Source organism: Euprymna scolopes, chromosome 20 (genome assembly GCF_053919585.1).
Source record: "Euprymna scolopes isolate OS-2025 chromosome 20, ASM5391958v1, whole genome shotgun sequence".
In the NCBI taxonomy this organism is placed as follows: domain Eukaryota; kingdom Metazoa; phylum Mollusca; class Cephalopoda; order Sepiida; family Sepiolidae; genus Euprymna; species Euprymna scolopes.
The window spans coordinates 80,763,672-80,783,934 of record NC_136501.1 but is presented as its reverse complement, the minus strand read 5'-3'; positions in this window follow the sequence as shown (position 1 = coordinate 80,783,934).

The following is a 20,263-nucleotide window of genomic DNA, read 5'->3' as shown; positions in this document are numbered from 1 at the left end:
TTCATTTCCACCCCATGAGAAAATGTCGGTAGCAACTCGTTGCCAGGATCTCTTTGGTACTTCTGTGATTATGAGGGGCTCCGCTGGTTGACGGTCTGCATATGTTGCACATGTGGCACAGGCTTGGACATATTGGCGTATTTCAGTGGACATACCTGGCCAAAACAATAGCTCTCTCGCTCTTCTGAGACAAGAGTTTATGCCTAGGTGGCCCACATGACATTTTTGTTTCATTTCTGCTCTCATAGATTGAGGTACGCCTATTCTTTGTCCTCTTAGTATTAGTCCATCTTGTGCTGTCAACTCGTCCCTGTAGTCAAAAAAAAGTTTTACTGAGTCGGGCAACAGTTTTTTGTCACTGGGCCAGCCTGTCGCAATAACCTCAGCTAATATCTTCATGATAGGATCCTCCAGTGTCTTGAATCTGATCTCAGAAAGTCTGCGGTCTTTGATGGGATGCATCGTCAAATTATTTACAGTCATGAGCTCTTCTGATTTTGGTTCGTCTATGGGCACATGTGAGAGAGTGTCTGCTAATGGGATTTCTTTCCCTGGCTTGTATCTGATAGAGAAATCATACTGTTGAGCCCGTAGCAGCAAGTTTTGGAGTCGTTTAGGTGCTTTCGCTAGTGGCTTCTGGCAGATCGCCACAAGTGGTTTACGGTCAGTGAGGACATTCACTTTCCTTCCATGCGTGTAATGGTGAAATTTTTCCAGACCATATACCACTGCAAGCATCTCTTTTTCAATTTGGGCGTATCTTCCTTCGGTGTTCGATAGGGAACGGCTTGCATAGGCAACTGGTTGCCCTTCTTGGATCAGGGCTGCTCCCAACCCATACTCACATGCATCATTCTCAAGTGTGAGTTCTTTAAGTGGGTTGTAGTAAGAGAGCACTGGTGCTTTGCATATCATATCTTTGACTGTCCTGAAAGCCGATTGCTGTGCCTCTGACCACGTCTACGTGACATCTTTTTTTGTTAGGTCTTGGAGGGGCTTTAAGATTGTCGTCAGGTTGGGGATAAATTTCCCACATAGTTTACCATGCCAAGAAATCTACGTAAGTCTCCAATAGTTTCTGGTGCTGGCATGTCAGTAATGTCCCTGATTTTTTCTGGGCCAGCCATTATACCTACCTTGGTTATGCGATGCCCCATGAAAACGATAGCGTCTAGGCCTATTTTTAACTTTTCAGGGTTTAATTTTATCCCTATTGTCTGGCATTTTTTTAGAAGGCTGTGAAGTCGTCTGTCATGTTCCTCCTGGTTAGTTCCATAAACCACCAGGTCATCAGCAATGATAATGACTCCTTTCATGTCCTGGAATTGCTCTACCAGCTTCCTTTGAAATATTTCGGCTGCCGAGTTTAGACCAAAAGGTAGTCGACGCCAACGGTATCAGCCGAAACATGTTTGGAACGTGGTCAAGTTGCTGGAGGCTTCATCAAGTTCGACATGCCAATATCCTGAAGATAGATCCGCCTTGCTGAATATCTTTGCATCCCTCATATCGTGGAGGGTATGCTCGAGGATAGGCATGATGTAGTGTTCCCGCATGAGTGCTTTGTTGAGCTCATGCGGGTCCAGGCATATTCTTAAGGCTCCATTCTTCTTCCTTGTAAAGACTAGTTGGCTAACCCATGGAGTAGACTTATATACCGGCTCGATGACTCCCATTTTTGTCAGTCTGTCTAGTTCCTTCTTTAGTTCTGGTCGTACCACCACAGGTGTCCTCCTGTTCGGCATCACAGCTGGAATAGCATCTGGCTTAAGTTGTAGGGTTGCAACTCCTGGTAGCTTCCTCAATTTTCCATCAAACACCTCCTGGTAGCTATTGTCCATGTTAACTGCTGCAACACGGTGGAAATTCTGCTGTTTTATTTCAACCAGGCCCATATGCGTACTTGTAGGTAGGCCCAATAAGGGTTGACAGTCGTATTCGTCTCTGAATACGAGAAACTCCACTGAATATGTTTTGTTCGTCTTAGGGTTTTTAACAATTTTGTGACATATTCTGAGTGATTTCAAAAGAGATTTGTTCCACATTGTCAGAACCCCATTGTATGGTGTTAATTCATTTGCAAACTTTGCAGGAAGTGTGTTGATGGTTGCCCCTGTGTCAATCTGGAAGACAATTTCCTGGTTGTCGAGGAGCATGAGACACTTGGCATCTTTCCTATGCTTCTTATTTGACTTCACTGCATTCACCCAGTGGGTATATTCTCCCTCATCATCCTCTGATGAAGTGTCGACATGGTGCACATGTGGTCGTGGCCTACTGTACTTTTTATTCTTTGATGTGTTGCTCCATTGTCCCATAGCTTTGCTGGACTTGCTGGGGCACCTTGACTCAAAATGGCCTTTCTCCATACATGCGTTACATCGTTTACCAAAAGCTGGACATCTGCTGCGCTTTGCTGCATGCAAGTAACCACAGAAGGAGCATTTCTTCTTTTGAGCTGGTTCCCAAGCTTTACTGGTTTCACCGACCCTCATTATCCGGGCAGTAGCATCCTCTGTTCCCATATTTTGACTTTGTATAGAGGCCTTTTCAGCAGCCCTGCAAATGTCTACACTTTTCTGCAGGGTAAGGTTTTGGAGTTTTAGAAGGTCCTGCTTTGTGTTTTGATTCCGGAGGCCTTCTACAAGCTGGTCTCTGAGCATCGACTCATAGCATTTGAAGCAAAAATTACAGCTTCGTGACAGGAGTCTTAAGTCGTTATAGAAAACATCAAAAGCTTCACCTTCCTCCTGCTTCCTCTGACAAAAAACAAACCTCTCGTAAGTTTCATTCGTTATTCCTACAGCATATTCATTTAAAGCCTGTAGTATATCTTGTACAGTGCGGTCTGTATCTGGGGTGTCGAACTGTATACTCTGGTATATCCTCATAGCTTCATCGCCTAAACAGTTTTCTAGCACTGCCACGTGTATTTCTCTCGGTTTTTGGTCAAGTCGGGTTAGCAGTGCATAGTTGGACCATCTTTTGAAAAACAAGTTCCACGAATCAGCCTTATTCCCGCCAAATACGAGTCTTTCAGGAGCCCCCATGTGTAGACCAGCCATATCAGTAGAGAGATTAGTGACAGTAGTAGTAGTAGCCGTCGTGTCATCAATAGACATCTTGATGGTGTAAACAGGACAGATAAATAGTCACAGTGACAAAGTGATGCTAGTAAGCACCAGAAGTTAACAGTAAACAGACCAGACACCGTCACCGTCCGTACGGACGTCGAACATAGCAGAGAAGACAAAAAATAAAAAAAAAACAGCTTACTCAGTTTTATGACGACCAGCAGTTGTTTTTATAGTTTAGGAGACGTGTTTCGGTTTTTACCACAATCTGCCACCATGTTATGTGTGTAGACATGCATATAATATGGACAACAAACACGGATGCTAGGGACAAGATTCATATCGTAGTTTATTCTCCATAATGGCTATAATACAGACGCCCCACACCAAGGTGAGTTATGCCGGCCAAGGGAGGTAAGTAGGGGAAGTGTACCTCTACTAGGAGAGTTACACCTAAAGTGGGGGGGGGGGTATTGTTTATACACGTAACAAAAACAAGTCAATCTACTACATATCTATGACATTATCAGTAGTAATAACCGGGCAAATATTGATGATCAGGGTAAACACATGAATGTATAGAATAGTTAAGAATACATTCACATCCGTTCTTAAGGTAAGAATTGTTTTCTAAATATGTTATTTAGAAAATCATGTTTAAAACAGAGAGGGGACTTGTTAACTTTTCTGTTTCTATACCGTTTTATTTTGCATAACAATCGTTAATTATTTCCAATTGTTTATGAAATATTCAAATAGCATTTTGCCAATCGGCTTTGTTTTAAAAGAGAAATGCATCTTTAACTGTTTCATTATTTTCAATCAATTAAAAGGAAAACATTCGGGAAAATATTTAGAACCCCCGTATATTTAATATATGTCCCTCCCACACACACACTAAGCGCATTTTTTGTTTGGGAAAATATATGCAGACATGAGAAGGTTTTAGAGTAATTCGGAAAAAAAAAAAGACAAAAACAAATCACTAATTAAATATTTAGAAATTTAAAAAGAATCTGAATTGGAATCGGAAATCGCATTGGGCATTGAATCAGAAATTTAAGACAGAATCGGTAATTGAATCGGAATCAGGAAAAAATTTGGAATCATCCCATCCATCACCAGTATATATACACATATATGTATATATATATATATATATATATATATATATATATATATATATATATATACACTTATACACACACACAAACACACACACACACACATATATATAAGCGAAATAAGACACTGATAGAATTCAGATGAAAAATCCTGATAGATATTACTTGAAGTAATACTTTCAAGGTATATCTTTAAAGGTAGGTGCACGCTCTCTGTATTTGTATGTTAGAAATATCAGTGTGCGCACCTTCATCTCTTTTTAGACATAACACTTATGTAGATGTTTATTTGTTGTATGTATACGATGGTATGCAAAAGGGGTATGACTTGCATGCTTGCACTTGATTATATCGATGTTCGGCCGTGCATATGAACGCAGCTGTACACTCGAGTACGCGTGCATGCATAATCGCCCAGATGCATAATTGCCCGGCTGTATAAGTAGTTCTCTTCTCTAATATGTGTGTTTGCATTATGATATGAATATATGTAATTGAGTGCACATGTGCATTAGTATGACGATGCATATGTATATAAGTCTGTATTGTCTGTATTTATGTAAGCATTGCATGGATCAGTTGTTTGTGCATAAGTGTATACTATGTATATGTATGAGTGTATGTCTATGTATGTATATGTACATATGTATGTGTGTCTGTGGGTATATATGTCCTTATATCTGCACATGTTTAGGTTTGACAGGTGGATATACACGTAATATTATATAAATAGTTAAAATCAACTACGCTTGGGCGACCCCATACCCAGTCCCACATTTAAATCAATTCTCCCCTTTATAAAAATATCTACTTAACCACAGTATATAAAGCACTCACTCAAACATCAATTTTAACTCAACGAACAACAAAACAAACTCATCCATAGATCGCCTCCAAACAGAAATATATGTATTTTAAATAAAATTTAAACAAACTTAATTAAACCAGATCACACTACGACAACAAGCATATTGAACCGATTTATCTCAACTAATGGAGTCACCTTTAAAAATCACTCAAAATTAAAAACAAAAAAACAACCTTAAAATCACTTAATTAAGTAACCCTCCAAACATTCCATATTTTCACACCATGACTCGTCTCTATCTCCACCTCATCCGCTCACCCATCCGCATAGCAAAAACAGCACACCCACCCCTTATCATGCACCCCCATTGAAAATCACAAGAATATCCATTTCCCACTTGAACTTAAAATCAAGAGGTTAACCCTTTTAAAGAATACTAAAATACAATTCCTCCCTCCCCACCAAAAAAATTCCATTAAGAACCTGCATGCTCGCCCAACTTTAACCCTCCCCCCTCTCTCTTTACCCTCTCTACTTCATCCCACTCTCCTCTTTCCCTCATCTAAAAGGCTTCCCTTACCCACTATAAACAAGAAAACGAACTATCTTTCTACAGAGACTCACACCTGAAACAAGCCGTCCAACGCACCGTTCTGAATATCATCTCCAGGATTATTTTGCTATTGATTTCAAGGTCCATTGCATACTTACACTAATGCTCAAATTCTATTATTCACGGGGATAATTACAATGGAATGTTATATCGACCGAACTTTAGATACACTTTGTCAACACCGAGAAAGCATTTGGACTACAGCAACCAACACACACTCAACGCAACAACGAATAAGGCAGCCCCGTATACTTTACGAACAATCAATAAAGAGCAATACACTTTCACTATATGGGAATATCACTTTCTCCCATGGGCCTATTTTCTGCCCACCTGGATTTATAACCCCAAATGACATTGGACTCCTTCCTATAATGGATTACCCAAGTTGTATTAACTTCTCTTTTCGTATAATTTTCTCCATATAATTATCCACAACCACTCAAAAAACTATTTTCAATAATTGTGCTGAAAAGCAAAATAGTATCCATTCGCAGCTGAACATTTTGCTAACTGCATTTCATTTCCTCTGATGATATGAGCTATTGTTGAAAATCCATGGATTAAGGAAATTAAAATAACCACTTCTATATTATTCTTTTTGTCAAACAATAAATTCTTAAATCGAATATATGTCTCTATATGTTTTTTGTTCAGAATTTAAAATTTAACCACGAAACTTATATATATATATATATATATATATATATATATATATACATATACATATATATATATATATATATATATATATATATATATATATATATATGTATGTATGTATATGTATGTATGTATGTATGTAGGATTAGTGTGGGCACACAAATGCTCTAGCGTCACATATAGCTTCTCCCAATCTAATCATCCCCACGTGCACGTCATGAGTTCCGCCATGCTAACGGGGCTCTGGTAAATGGCGAGTATTCAGTGGGATAAGGTTTTTGAACCAAAGGTTAAGGGTGAGGTAACCCTGACAGAAACCTCCAGAGGAGCTTAGGACCTGTTGACTGCGGCATTCATGACCCACCGGCATGTGGACCATGCTCTGGAGCCCAGCTACCTAAGTCCCAGTCATCGGTAAATGACATTAGCAGGGTAGAAGGAGCTCCTGTAAGCCGTGGTGGAGGCAATCTTTCTAGAAGAGGACAACTCTTACGAGAAATCTGCGTTCAAAGCAATTACCAGTCATCTTGCAATGGCTTGTTACTGGGTTATTGTTGCTGAGACTTAGAGAGTGGCACTTGTGTCGTACAAGCACTTGTCACTTTAATACAACGATGTACTTGAAATCTATCTTTTATCTTTTTCTATCTTATCTCTATCTTTATCTGTCGTTTATTTCTATTGCAAGTCCTATGGCGATGGAGAAGTGGCAACGTGTACAGACTTGACAAGTTGGAGGTAGTCACAAATCTGCACACAGGTGACAGGAACCCTATCTTAACATTGTCGTTGTGCCTTCACATGACAGGCCAACTCCGGTGGGGTTTCCTGTGGCTTAGCAGCCCTATTCAGGGAGAGCACTACTCACCCAATGTCTTGGGGATAGTGCTAGAAAAGGTGCACTAAAAATTGTCTGTCATACTATCACTGGTTAGTTTCCTGCGGCTAACGGTAGTTCATGTAAGCAGGAAGAAAACAAAAATGTATCTCCAAAAAGGAGTAAAATTAAATTTATGTTGTTGGAATGTACGCACTCTTCTTGATAAAGCGTCATCCAACCGTCTAGAACGCAGGACAGCACTTGTCACTGCAGAGCTACGGAGACTTGATATAGATATTGCTGCTCTGTCAGAGACCCGTCTCTCAGGAGAAGATCAAATGACAGAGGTATCATCAGGCTACACTCTCTTCTGGATTGGTAAACTTGAGGATATTCCTAGAAATGGTGGAGTTGGTTTTGCGATTAAAACATCCTTGGTTGATACTATGGAATTTCCTTCCAGCATCTGTGATCGCATTATGAAACTTTGTGTTCCTCTCTTACATAACAGATTCATCACTATTCTTTCGGTCTATGCAAGCGAATGAAGATGACATCTTGTGTTTCTATGAGTCTCTGCGCTTTGTTATTGTATCTACATCAATTAATGAAAAACTTGTTATTCTTGGTGATTTCAATGCCCGTGTTGGGAAAGACTATGAGACCTGGAGTCCTCTTGGTCGCTATGGTATTGGTACCATGAATGCTAATGGCCTTAAGCTACTAGAGCTGTGTTCAGAATTGAATCTTGCTATCTGTAACACTTTTTTTCACCAATAAACTGAAGCACAAAGCTACTTGGATACACCCACGTTTCAAGCATGGTCACCTAATTGACTTCATCATAACTCGAAAACGTGACCTTCGAGATGCATATACTGTTGGTGTCATGCGCAGTGCTGAATGTGACACCGATCATAAGTTGGTGAGAGGAAAGTTTAATTTACGAATCCATAAGAAAGTTTGTCATAATGGTGTTAAGGTGTCTAGCTGTGTTGATGTCGCCAAGTTAAAGTTGCCTGAAGTATGGCGGAAAAGCTCGATAATCTTGCATTTGATGGTACATTGGTGAATTTTAAAACTCAGTTTTATTCTGCTGGTGCTGAAGTTTTTGGCTTCAAGAGGGATAAGAACAAGGACTGGTTTGACGACAACAATCTTGAAATTAATCAGTTGCTGATGAATAAACAGACAATTTATGAATGATCCAAAAGGCGTTTGACACAAAAAATTCGAAGGAATTTTATGGACTCCTGCTCCAAGTATTTGCTCCTCCTACCTCTCCAATATCTCCTCTGATGTCGAAAGATGGTTCTGTTGTCATTAAGGATCCAGAAAATATCTTGAAAAGATGGCAAGGGCACTTTACTGATGTGTTTCACAATCCCTCAGCAGTAGATGCTGATGCAATTGATAGCTTACCACAATGTGATATCAGATTCAGAATGAATTGTTTGCCTAATCTGGTTGAGGTGCAGTTGGCTATCGCACAAATCAGCAGTAGCAAGGCATCTGGTTTGGATGGTGTTCCGGTAGAGCTTCTTAAGATTGGAGGTGCGAATATTGCTAATGCTATGCTTGGTTTTGTTGAGGAAATCTGGAAAGGTGCTCCTGTTCCACACGATTGGATTGATGGTGTCTTGGTGACCCTGTTCAAAGGAAAAGGGCAGAAGAATGTCTGTGACCACTACTGTGGGATTATGCTTTTGGAAGCTGTTGGGAAAGTTCTCGCACGACTTCTATTAAACAGGTTACTGGAGGATGTTTGTCCTAATGCTATTCCAGAGTCACAAAGTGGCTTTAGGTCTGGCAGAGGAACTATGGATATGATTTTTTCAGCCCGGCAAGTCCAGGAGAAATGCATTGAACAACAGATACCACTGTATCAAGTGTTTGTGGATCTAACCAAAGCATTTGACACCTTTAAAAGGGATGCTCTCTGGTTAATCTTAGAGAAAGTAGGGTGTCCTCCAACCTTTGTTAGAATATTCAAAGAATTGCACAGGAACATGCGTTTCAAGATTGCGATAGAGGTGTCATGTTAAAGATTCGAACCATAGATCGCATTTTTAATCTTAAAAGATTTAATGCCAGAACCAAGCTGTATCATATCTTGCTCAAGGAATTACTGTATGCAGACGATACTGCTTTTTTGGTGCACACTAAAACTGATATGCAGCATATAATGAATAGCTTTGCTGACTCCTGCACTGCCTTTGGTCTGAGGATCAATCTGTCTAAAACAAAGGTGATGTTCACTCCTGTACCGGGCCAGTCATACGTGGAGGCGAACATCATGGTTCGTGGTGCTAGACTGAGAGTAGTTGATTCATTTGTGTACCTTGGTAGATCTCTGTCGAGGGATGGCTGTCCCAGCACTGAAATCCACAGGCGAATTCAGAAGGCATCTGTAGCTTTTGGAAGGTTCGAGAAGAGAGTATGGTCTGATTGTGGCGTCACAGACAGGACTAAGATCTGCGTTTACAAGACCTGTGTGCTAACCACACTGTTGTATTCATCGGAGACATGGACATTGCATCAAAGGCACATTAAATGGCTTGAACGATTTCACCAAAAATGATTGAAACGTATCTTAAACATCAAGTGGCAAGTACAAGTACCCAATACTGAAGTGCTTATGAGAGCATGTTGCTCTAGTGTTGAGACACTTGTAATCAGATCTCACATGCATTGGGTGGGCCACTTGGTTCGAATGAAAGATTGTAGGCTGCCAAAACAAATTTTTTATGGGGAGCTGGAAAATGACAAGCGTCCTCAACACAAGCCGAGGAAGAAGTTCAGGGACTCTACAAAGAATAATTCGAAAATCTTACAAATCGATATCGACACATGAGAGGAACTTACTCTGCAAAGGCCGAAGTGGTGAAAGCTTGTACGTGAAAGTTGTGATGCTCTAGAGAAAAGAAAGCAGGCCCACAGCAATCTGAAGCGAGAACTTCGCAAAGGTTTAATTGACGGTCTTAACCATAACACACAGAGCTGGAAATGCGACACTTGTGAACGAGTGCTTTTGTCAAAAGCTGGCTACGTCAACCACCTTAAGTTGCACAAAACTCCTGTTCAGGTCAACTTTGCACCTATTAGTCCGAACCAAACGATCTGTTTAACATGCAGCAAAGTTTGCAAGTCTACTGCTGGTTTGAGAAGACGTGTTTGTTTATAGGAATACCCTTCAACCTCCAGAGGAAGTCAGCTCAATGGAAATTGCTCAATTTGTATGTCACATCTGCTTCAAGATGTGCAAATCTGCGGCGGGGGTGCAGAGTCATCTGAGATGGCATGGACGACAAAATTGGGAGAACTCAATGTGAGGGCGATCATCAGGAAAGATGCAGCAATCATCATGTATCTATGTATGTATATATGCATATATACACCTAGGGGATCGGACAAAAGGACACCGGACAAAACCCACCAGCAAAAACAGATAAAATCCCAAATGAATCAAAAAGATTAAAAATCACTTTTTATATTTTTATTTTAATTTAATTAAATTTAGGAAAATTAGACACCAGGGAACTAATTTTGGCATGAAAAATAAGCATCTATGGAATAAATGTAAATTAAAGATAGATTTTAAAACCATTCTTAAAGAGGATATAGTTTTAAATGGGATTCAAGTGCCTCTCACAGAAATATACATATTTTTAAATATTTACTCTTGTTTGAAAGCAAGTAACTTGATTTTTCTAAGTTAGGTATGCATTCTAAGGAGATTTTTTTTGTATTATTTTTTACAATTATTATATTAATAAAAAAAGTAAAAAATTAAAATCCTATTATCAGAATTAATTTATCATAATAAATTTTGGTTTAATCAGTAATTATAAAATTTTGCTAATAGTCTGAAAAAAATCAATTACTGTGATTGTTTGAAACTTGACAGAATTTCGGCAGTATTTTAACTATTTGATAGAAAGCCACTTAAATAATATTTGAGGTGTAGCGCTTAGTTCCCATTTAAAAATTATATCCCCTGATATGACGATCATGAAATCTGTTTACAGTCGATTTTTATTCCGTACTTGCTTAATGTTTCTACAATTCCAAAATTACGTGATTTTTTTATGCTTATTTTACGTTGTATCATTTAATTATCAGTGATCTTTGAAAGTATTTTTCTTGACAAAAATATTTTGTTTAATTTTTCAACATTTTTTGGAACATGTAAATCAACTGCTTTCTTTGAAAGGTTACCCTAGAGAATTTATGCAATTTTTAAGAACTTTGTTTTACAAATAAAATAAATTTACATCGTATTTTGATGTTATTATAATTTTAGTTTTAGTGATAATTTAAAAACGATAAATATTTATCATTAGTACCAATAATGAAAAATTAAATTAAAAATTTAAATCAATCGGCTTTGAAATCGTAAATTAGGGACACATTTTTCCGATTCCGATACCTCCAAAAGTTCCGATTTTTTTACAACCTTTTCGGTATAAAATTTCAAATTTTTTGTTAGCTTTTATTTATTTTTATTTTCTATTTTCTATTTTTATCCTATCAAAATTCTGCCCTCTGATATGTGCTATTCGTAAAATAGGGACATATTTTTCTGATTCCGATACCTTCAAAAGTTCCGATTTTTAAGAAACTTTTCAGTATTTTTTTTTTACAAGGAAGTCACCACTTATCAAGGCCCAGACGCCACTCAGGGATAAGGGTTATTGCGTGTAGAGTAATCAATGGGATAATATATCATAGTAATTGCTAGTAATGGAGATCTGATAAAGTGTCTTACTTAAGAGGGCGGTTGATCAGGAATTTGTTTATGTTGGACTTGAAGACATCCAAGTTGTAGTCAAGTGGGAAACAGGCAAACGGAACAAAGTTCCACAGGCATGCACTTCTAAGAAAGAAGCTTTGTTCATAGAATCTACATTTTGATTTAGGCACAGATATAGAGTGGGGGAAATTACTGACAGTGGTTGTGAAAGATGTGCGAGGTGGAACCAGAGATTGAAGCTCAGACGGGCGCTTCCCATGGGAATTACGATAAAACAATGACATGTTCGCAATGTCCCTTTTGTGGGAGAGAGGTTGCAGGGAAGAGAAAAGGGCATCCCCCACTAGGCTACGAATTCTATTTTGTACTCTGTACTCTGTCAAGGCCGGATGGGTTGTTTTTAGAAGCTCCTGCCCAGATGTGACAGTAGTACTCCCTTCTTGGACATACTTGGCTTTTATATAGATAGAGAATTGCATCAGCAGTGAGATATCTACTGGAGCAGTAGAAGGATCTTACCATTTTTCCAGTGACCTTGGCAACAGATTTGATGTACGTGTTCCATTTTAGATCAGGAGTAAAGGTAAATCTCAGGAGTTTGTCAAAACATGGAGCCTCCCCTAGACGAGAGCCATCCATTTCAATTGATGCCAGATGGGGATCAGAGCGTTGATGATGTAAAGATAGCAGCTTGGTTTTAGATGCATTAAAAGTAACCAGCAATTCTTCCCCCATTGTACTACGCGCTCAAGATCAGAAGAGAGAGAATTAGAGAGAACCTTGTCATTTATAGCCTTTGATGTGTTGCCGTAGATGGTCGTGTCATCAGCATAGATGTAAACGAATGATTTAAGTATGTGTTTTGGGAGATCAGTGATGTAGATCAGGAAGAGAGTTGGGCCCAGGATGAACCCCTGAGGGACTCTAGCATTAATACTGTGGGCCACTACTCTTATGAACCTATCAGAGAGAAATGATTTAATGATTGAGAAAACATTACCAGTGATACCGTAGCTGGAAATCTTGTGAAGTAAGCCCTTATGCCATACCTTATCAATATGTCAAGAGCAATTGCCCTGGAAAGGAAGCCTTTGTCAAGAGATTCACTAATACTATGGGATATAACCATTAGCACATCTGCTGTAGATCTTGTGGAGCGGAAACATTATTGCATGTCACTAAGAAGGTTATTTCTGCTGAGGTGGTTGACTACTTCTTTATTTAATATGGATTCCAACAACTTACTCATGACACACAGGAGACTTATTGGTGTGTGCTGAGAGGGAGATGACTTTTCACCTGAATTCTTAAATACAGGGCAGGTTTTCCAGGGTGTTGGAAAGCACTTCTCCTTAAAGCAACGCTTAAACAGTTTTGTAAGTATGGGGGCAAGTTCTGGTTGGGGCTTTTTCAGCACTATAACTGGAATGCCATCAGGGCCAGTTGCTTTACTGGAATCAAGGTTCTTGATTAGCTTGGCGACCTCACGCACAGATATTTGTATGTTGCATAGCGTGTTGTCTATTGTAGGAAGAAATACGGGGAGTTGATGGCCTTCGTCGCATATGGTAGAATTAGCTGCAAAGTTCTTGGCAAATAGTTTGGTCTTGTCTGATGCTGACGAGATGACCTCAGGTCAGGTTGGGATAGACAGCACGCTTCTGTTCAGGATCCTGTTTGCTATTTGCCAAAACTGGTGGGAACCAAACCGCTGCTCAGCTACTTTGGATTTAACGGACTGAGCATATAGACCTCATGCATTTTTTATTACTCTTTTACAGTGGTTGCTTGCAGTCCTGAAAGCAGCTTTAGTCTCAGTACATCTATTACGTTGGTAGCTATGGAAAGTGATTTCTGTGCGCGATGGCAGCAGCACATTCTGGGGAGAACCATGGCTGGCTGTTAGGTTTTTGTTGGAATTTTTTGGATAGTATGAATCAGTCTATGCCTATAATTAACCATTCGGTCAGGTCTGATACTATAGAGGACACATCCTTTTTAAACATGGAATGGAGAGGTAGATCAGATATGAATGTACGGAAGCTATCCCAGTCAGCCATACAGTGTCGATATACAGTGCGGTGGAGAGGTACATCTGAAGACTTATTACATTTCATTTTTATCTTAACTGATACAATGGAGTGGTCGGAGGATTCCAGAGGAGATAGAACGGAACAGTTACATAGCTCAGGGGAAGTTATGAGGAAAAGGTCTAAAAGGCTTGCATACTGACTGGTAGTATCAGGCACACGGGTGGGTTTGTGAACAATCTGAGTGAGGTCATAGGCAGTGGTAAAATCATAACAGAACCTCCCCTTGTCATCGGTCTTATTTGAGTGGGTCAGCCATTCCACATTATGAACATTGAAGTCACCACAAATGCGAATGTTAGCCAAAGAATGAGCAGACAGGATGTGGTCAATTTTCTCAGATATGCTCTTAAAGATAGTAACCCCACTGTTGTGGAGGCGATAGAGGGCAAATATAAATGCAGTGGTGTAAGCTAGTGCAACCCGAAAGCACATATAAGGTAAATTAGAGTCTTCTCTGGAGATATCCCTACCACCTGGAAAGCCATCTTTAATGTAGGCACATATTCCATGCCCATGGCGATCTTGGGGGTCAGATTTAGATGTTAAGTTAGTGATGTTAAATGGGCTGGTAAACAGCAAAACAAAATAAACCAAATACAATACGCAAAAGTCCAGCTAGAATTCGTCACTGACAACTTTCTCTCTCAACATCTCCAGCACTCAACTGCCTCTGCCAACAGACATTTTATCAGAAAACTGACCCCATTCCATTTGCATACATGTACAGTGGAAAATGAGATCTCGTGAGATTCCACGAGACTACACCTTATAAATCCATGGCTGCCATCTTTAATTTCTCTTTCTCTCAGATCCCATCCAAAGGTAAGTTGTATGACTGCATGACACACACACACGGGGGCGCTTTCCTCTTTGATTATTACATTCAACTCTACACTCCCCCTGGTCTCCAGACCACACATTTGGTATGGTGGACGTGGTTGTTTGTTGCGGGCACTCCTACGAAGGGGGATTAGCTGGACTTCTTCATCTTCATTGGAGCTCTGAGAAGATGTGTCGGAACTATTAGCATCAGCGTTAGGGCGTACAGTCATACTATCAGGCTGGACTTCTTCATCTTCGTCGGAGCTCTCAGAAGGGGTGCTGGAACTATTGCCATCAGTGTTGGGGTTCACAGTTGTACCATCGCGGGGAATAGGACAGATCCACAGTCATCGTTGAATGATTCACTATCACTGCTACTCGCCAACTGGTTCATATTCAGGGCAGGCCGGATATTCTTCACATGGCGTGGAGTACCATTGACTAGCACGGCTTGCTCACTGATGATGCCAGTGATTCGCCCTCTTTGAAAGCTGCTGGTGCATCGATTATTGGGAGGCTTCACCCAAACAGTGTCCCCTAACTTATATGGCCCTCGGGTTTCCTGACGTAATCGTCAGGAAACCCGAGGGCCATATAAGTTAGGGGACACTGTTTGTCAATGTCCTTGATGCGCACTCGATAGCAATGGATCGCATTGGTGGGTGCGCTTGCAGCAGTCATGCCATCCTTTGGAGTTGCATTATATCTATAGACCACCTCTGTGATCGTGCATTGTTTTCTTGCTGTGATCCTCTTCACACTTCGATGGCACCGTTCTGCTATGCTGTTGCCACTTGGTACATATGCACATCTGTGTCTGAGCTGGATTCCCCACTCATCTACAAAACGCCTGAACTCCTCACTCCAGAAAGCCGTGTCATTGTCTGTGAGGATCTCTTCAGGTGGCCCCTTTTCATAAAATATGGACTTCAATTCACAGATTACACTGGAGGAATCCTGTCTTATTAACGGGCGCCAGATTGCAAACCTTGTCAGTCCACAATCAATCAGGGTGCGGAAGTGCTGGCTGCCATAGTAGGTTATGTCCATACCCAGTCGGCTCCAAGTTGTGCTTACTCCCAGCTGACCTTTCCATCATCTGGCTGAGGTGGGGTCGATTGACTGGCATGTTTGGTATTCCCTGACTACCGCTTTCACTGCACTTTTGGACACCGACGGATTGGACAACTGCACAAAATAACATGTCCGTCTCATTCCAGGGTGTCCACTGAGGTGGTGTATCTTCCTGATTTCATCCGCCACCTCAATAGAGGCGGCACATAAAGGTACTGGCTCAGCTTTCTTCTTCATGGTGTCATACCATCTCTGTGGCACCTAGTCTTGCCTGTCAGTGTGTCTGATATCCAGTGGTACATGCATAGTGAATCTGTGTGTAGGCGTAATTTCCTGACTTTCCACTGGAGTGCCAGGTTGATACCTTTTATCACCGCATCAAGCTCTGCCAGGTTCATATGAGCAGCGTCACTCACCGATCACAACCAGTAAGCGTTGTCAATCGCAGCACCATTCTTCTCCAACAGCACACCAATTGCCAGAGAGCTCGCATCCATCCACACATTCACAGGGAGACTACTGCTCACCTCATAAAGACATCGGGCACTCCAGTTCCGCACCTCCATTTCAAAGTTCTTCGCTCCTGTTGAATGTTCAGGCCCAAGACACGAACGCCATTCACCAAACATTCTGGATTCTTGCATGTCAAACCAAACTCAGCCAGTTTGGCCCTCACACGTGATGATGACACAATGTCTTCATTCATATATATGTCATCAAGGTACGCTGATGTCCCATCTTTTATTGTCTCTTCCTGTGACAACACAGTGTTAATAATGGTCTTCATTATTTGAGGTGCCACGTTCAGCCCAAAGCATAGTCTGGTAAGGCAGTACCTCCTGCCAGCAAACAGTACCATCTGAAATGGCCACATTGTTTCACTGATTCGGACCTGCAGGTATGCTTTTCTTAGATCCAGCAGGGACACATTGGAAACCTGCTGGTACTACTCTCGTAACTTGCTGGCACAAACGTCAGTATCTGCTATGAATGCGCGTTCAGTTCGTGATAGTCCATCACTGGCCTCACCTTTGCTTTGTTGTGTTGAGCAATCACCATCAGCAGAATCAGGCCTTTGGGAAGTCCAAGTTTTCTCATAGAGGTAGGGAATCAACTAGCCATCCTTGATCCAATCACGAAGTTCCTCTTCATATGCAGGCCTCATTTGGTCGGGCACATGGTACTCTGTTACCTCATTTCACAGTTTGGCTGGTTCCTGGTTTTTCGACCACTTCCACGCGGCTGTCCAAGCCTTCTGCTGCTGGTCAAACTCGAGAATAAAGTCTGGCTGATCAATCTTCAAAGTAGCACACTGGAACCTTGTCCTGAAACTGTATCGCCCCCGTCTGTGTTATGTGAGCACCACCTAGGGCTCTGATAGCATCATAGCCTAGGAGCAGGTCAAAGCTGAGTGGTTTCTCGAGTACTACCTCAGCTCCACTGAGGGTGGTTAATCTAGTAGCCTTCTTCTTCCAAGTGCGGCAGAGGCCCGCACTCACTACGGTGCAAGAGCACCCAGAGTAAGAGTTGAAGAGTGCTGAGCACAATGTCTCATTGACATAGACCTGAATGGTCGGAAGCGCCTCGTCTAATTTCTGTTTTGGGAAAGAGGTCGACGCTGGCACCTTGTCCCCGACCCCGTTTCTCGAACAATCCCGGGCCATATGACCAATCTTATTACATCGGTAGCAGAGAATAGCTGTCAGTCGCCGCCGGCAGTTCCTCGCAATGTGGCCCTGGTCATTGCACCTGTAACACATGACTTCAATGTGCAGGACGGGCCCCTGGGACGGTCTATCCTCATTTAATACGCGCTGTGCAGCAGCGATTACTGGTTCTCCCATTTCATAAGTATTCTTTATCACGATCCTGGCTCGGTCTACCAGGTTGTTAAGGGACAATGAAGCTATGCTTGAGCTAGCCCGCAGGAGTTGTTTTGCTCCGGTTGGGAGCCCTGCCAAAGATTTGCATGCCAAGACCCGCTCAGGCAGCTCACCAAATAAAATCGTCAATTTCGTCAGCTCAGCCAAATAAACGTTGACAGTTTCACTGGGATGCAAGGTTTTTGCCTCAAATTGCTCCCAAACAGTGGTGGGGTCGATAGCGAACGCCTTGTATAATGCCACCTTGATCCTTTCATAATCCTATTTTTCCTCAGGACTAAGCTGTTGATATACTGCAAAAGCCCCGTTGGACAGACGTAGAGGAACCACATGTTCAATGTTCTTCACACTAGATAATATGCAATGTAGTTCCACCTTCTCCACCCAGTCAAGTACCGGGGCCGAGCTGTCGAATTGTGGTATTAATTAAGGTCGAATTTGTCCCCCATTATGCCGAAATAGCTTGACGTTAAATGGGCTGGTAAACAGCAAAACAAAATAAACCAAATACAATACGCAAAAGTCCAGCTAGAATTCGTCACTGACAACTTTCTCTCTCAACTTCCAACACGTCTCTGCCCACTGCCTCTGCCAACAGATATTTTATCAGAAAACTGACCCCATTCCATTTGCATATATGTGCAGTGGAAGATGAGATCTCGTGAGATTCCACGAGACTACATCTTATAAATCCATGGCTGCCATCTTTAATTTCTCTTTTTCTCAGATCCCATCCAAAGGTAAGTTATATGACTGCACGACACACACACATGGAGGCGCTTTCCAGAAACTACTGTATGGTCCAGAATCCATTCACCAAATAGCAATACAGCAGTCCCGGTACTTTGCACCTGCTGATAGGACAGCCTCCTTAGTGGTTAATCCAAGGTTCGGGTCCCTGACTATCAGGCGGATTACGTCAGCCCAGATGAAACGGTTACCTCCAGCACCCTTACTAGAGACATGACCACAAGGATAGACATAGAAACAAATTTTCCGACATCTCAGGCTACTGTTTACAAAGTACTGCCGACCTGGAAAGCAGCTTTTTCTTCACCCTTTGTCAGAAAAATCACTCATTGGAAATGAGGACTGAAGGACAAAAAAGGAGAAGCGAGAGTTACTGGAGCTGCCGATAACACATCCACATGCATTATCTACTCTCCATTCAAAAAAAAGGTGAGAAGGACTTATTAATATATACTTAGTATAAGTCCGTTGCCCCATTCCCAGTTTAGGATATTACTTGAAGATAGTCTCCCCCTCCCATATTAATGCATGGATACTTTTGCCTTTATTTACCTGGAACTAGAATGTTCGAGCATTCCAGCTCCACTCCATAATAAATATGCTATAATGGAACTTTTATCAAATTGGAAAGTCTGGTTATTTTAACTCATTTAAAAAACTGGTTAAGAAGAACCTTTAGGGTTACGTATTAAGTTTAGACTAGCTAGAAGTAATGCATACTTTAGAGAGAGAGGGGGGAAAAGCCGCGTGTTTTTGAGTTCAGATAATATGCAGGTATAATTTGGGAAATGTTCAATTTATATATATATTAATAAAAATCGCTCTAGGCCAGACGTGAAACCACTTGATGTAAGGAGCTAGCAAGAAAAAAAGATGATTATCATAAAGATGGGAGATGTTTATTGACTTTAGTTTTAAAAAGACAAAGGTTATAGGAAGGAGGAAAACAGTCAGCAGTGCTTCGAAAGAAGCTAATGGAATAAGAAACTGTATTATGATGAGTTATCAAAACAGTGAATTTATGAAGACTACTAGACCAATGAGTCAAACGAACTGGAACAAAAGAAGCAGGGAATAAATCAGACAATTATGAAGAACAAAGGGTGGGGGCCAATTAAAGTTATAATGGTAGTCCATCCATGTGGATGACGATGTCTTCTTCATCATTTTTTTGTTTTTTTAATTATTTTTTTAAAAGTTAATTGACTCTGTGACTTCGTTGATGGCTCTGAAGTCTGATGCATGATCTACACTGCTTTGCACAAATAGAGTCAGGAAAACAGGATTTGGGTTTTGATGGTGAGTGGCTACTGCTCATCAATGTTTCAGTGTGCGATGCTCTGTAGCTGCTCGTTCATGCTCGTTGTTGAAGAAGCTCGATGTGGAGTGCCAAGGGTCTCTGTCCACTGCCAAAGATTGAAGAGGATATTGCAGCACTTGAGGGTGAGCTTGATGCAGTCTATGTAGCGTTTCATCAGTTGTGAGTGAGCTGACCAAAGAGAACTCTTCAAGTTTGAGGGCATCCTGATGACGTGGTCCAACTATGGAAACTGACAACAGATAAGGAGGGATTCTAGAGGGGCAAGCCAATTTCTTCTACGAATCTCTGTGCTACTAATGGAGGCTGAGGATCTGCTGTAGTCGTCTGATGTGAAATGACTCAAGCAGCCTAATGTGATGGCGATACAGAACCCATGCCTCGGAACTGTAGAGGAGGGTGGGTATGACGACTTGTATGGGTCCTGAGATTGCAATTGGTGAACACTCGGTCATTCAGGTGGCCAAA